This window comes from Carassius gibelio, chromosome B22, assembly GCF_023724105.1.
Source record: "Carassius gibelio isolate Cgi1373 ecotype wild population from Czech Republic chromosome B22, carGib1.2-hapl.c, whole genome shotgun sequence".
Lineage (NCBI taxonomy): Eukaryota > Metazoa > Chordata > Actinopteri > Cypriniformes > Cyprinidae > Carassius > Carassius gibelio.
The window spans coordinates 48,352,546-48,355,045 of record NC_068417.1 but is presented as its reverse complement, the minus strand read 5'-3'; the positions used below and the strand labels follow the sequence as shown (position 1 = coordinate 48,355,045).

Genomic DNA, 2,500 nt, shown 5'->3' with positions numbered 1-2,500 from the left:
GCTTTTTGGACATTTTTCACTTAGTATATAATAATTTTGCCAAAAAATAGAGTCAATGCCCGATCTCTGAATATTAACAAGTTTGGGCCTGGTTAGTACATGGATGGGAGACTGCCTGGGAATACCAGGTGCTGTAAGCTTTTTGGACATTTTTCACTTAGTATATAATAATTTTGCCAAAAAATAGAGTCAATGCCCGATCTCTGAATCTTAGCAGGTTTAGGTATGGTTAGCACTTTGATGAGAGACTGCCTAGGAATACCAGGTGCTTTAAGCTTTTGGGTTTTCTTTCTTACTTATATAATGTACTGGCGATTAGATTGGCTGGTCTTTAAATAGCCCTCTCTTTGCTGCTGTCTTCGCTTACGGCCATACCAACCTGGCTATGCCCGATCTCGTCTGATCTCGGAAGCTAAGCAGGTTTGGGCCTGGTTAGTACTTGGATGGGAGACCGCCTGGGAATACCAGGTGCTGTAAGCTTTTTGGACATTTTTCACTTAGTATATAATAATTTTGCCAAAAAATAGAGTCAATGCCCGATCTCTGAATATTAACAGGTTTGGGCCTGGTTAGTACATGGATGGGAGACTGCCTGGGAATACCAGGTGCTGTAAGCTTTTTGGACATTTTTCACTTAGTATATAATAATTTTGCCAAAAAATAGAGTCAATGCCCGATCTCTGAATCTTAGCAGGTTTAGGTCTGGTTAGCACTTTGATGAGAGACTGCCTGGGAATACCAGGTGCTTTAATCTCTTTGGAAAATTTCACGAATTATATAATAATCTTTCATTTAAAAAAAAAAAAAAAAAAAAAAAAAAGAGTCAATGCCCGATCTCTGAATCTTAGCAGGTTTAGGTATGGTTAGCACTTTGATGAGAGATTGCCTAGGAATACCAGGTGCTTTAAGCTTTTGGGTTTTCTTTCCTACTTATATAATGTACTGGCGATTAGATTGGCTGGTCTTTAAATAGCCCTCTCTTTGCTGCTGTCTTCGCTTACGGCCATACCAACCTGGCTATGCCCGATCTCGTCTGATCTCGGAAGCTAAGCAGGTTTGGGCCTGGTTAGTACTTGGATGGGAGACCGCCTGGGAATACCAGGTGCTGTAAGCTTTTTGGACATTTTTCACTTAGTATATAATAATTTTGCCAAAAAATAGAGTCAATGCCCGATCTATGAATATTAACAGGTTTGGGCCTGGTTAGTACATGGATGGGAGACTGCCTGGGAATACCAGGTGCTGTAAGCTTTTTGGACATTTTTCACTTAGTATATAATAATTTTGCCAAAAAATAGAGTCAATGCCCGATCTCTGAATCTTAGCAGGTTTAGGTCTGGTTAGCACTTTGATGAGAGACTGCCTGGGAATACCAGGTGCTTTAATCTCTTTGGAAAATTTCACGAATTATATAATAATCTTTCATTAAAAAAAAAAAAAAAAAAAAAAAAGAGTCAATGCCCGATCTCTGAATCTTAGCAGGTTTAGGTATGGTTAGCACTTTGATGAGAGACTGCCTAGGAATACCAGGTGCTTTAAGCTTTTGGGTTTTCTTTCCTACTTATATAATGTACTGGCGATTAGATTGGCTGGTCTTTAAATAGCCCTCTCTTTTCTGCTGTCTTCGCTTACGGCCATACCAACCTGGCTATGCCCGATCTCGTCTGATCTCGGAAGCTAAGCAGGTTTGGGCCTGGTTAGTACTTGGATGGGAGACCGCCTGGGAATACCAGGTGCTGTAAGCTTTTTGAACATTTTTCACTTAGTATATAATAATTTTGCCAAAAAATAGAGTCAATGCCCGATCTCTGAATATTAGCAGGTTTGGGCCTGGTTAGTACATGGATGGGAGACTGCCTGGGAATACCAGGTGCTTTAATCTGTTTGAAAAATTTCACGAATTATATAATAATCTTTCATTAAAAAAAAAAAAAAAAAAAAAAAAAATAGAGTCAATGCCCGATCTCTGAATATTAACAGGTTTGGGCCTGGTTAGTACATGGATGGGAGACTGCCTGGGAATACCAGGTGCTGTAAGCTTTTTGGACATTTTTCACTTAGTATATAATAATTTTGCCAAAAAATAGAGTCAATGCCCGATCTCTGAATATTAACAGGTTTGGGCCTGGTTAGTACATGGATGGGAGACTGCCTGGGAATACCAGGTGCTGTAAGCTTTTTGGACATTTTTCACTTAGTATATAATAATTTTGCCAAAAAATAGAGTCAATGCCCGATCTCTGAATCTTAGCAGGTTTAGGTCTGGTTAGCACTTTGATGAGAGACTGCCTGGGAATACCAGGTGCTTTAATCTCTTTGGAAAATTTCACGAATTATATAATAATCTTTCATTTAAAAAAAAAAAATAAAATAAAAAGAGTCAATGCCCGATCTCTGAATCTTAGCAGGTTTAGGTATGGTTAGCACTTTGATGAGAGACTGCCTAGGAATACCAGGTGCTATAAGCTTTTGGGTTTTCTTTCCTACTTATATAATGTAC

General features: G+C 38.9%; 3 non-coding genes across 3 annotated transcripts; all 3 read left to right on the top strand.

Annotated features, from left to right (window-relative positions):
• Positions 1 to 361: 361 nt before the first annotated feature.
• On the top strand, positions 362 to 480 carry LOC128009374 (5S ribosomal RNA). The gene has a single exon (XR_008181088.1). It is a non-coding gene; the product is annotated as a 5S ribosomal RNA (ribosomal RNA).
• A 515-nt stretch (positions 481 to 995) lies between these two features.
• Positions 996 to 1,114, top strand: LOC128009373 (5S ribosomal RNA). Its single transcript, XR_008181087.1, has one exon. It is a non-coding gene; the product is annotated as a 5S ribosomal RNA (ribosomal RNA).
• Positions 1,115 to 1,626: 512 nt separating this feature from the next.
• Positions 1,627 to 1,745, top strand: LOC128009372 (5S ribosomal RNA). Its single transcript, XR_008181086.1, has one exon. It is a non-coding gene; the product is annotated as a 5S ribosomal RNA (ribosomal RNA).
• The last annotated feature ends 755 nt before the right edge of the window (positions 1,746 to 2,500 follow it).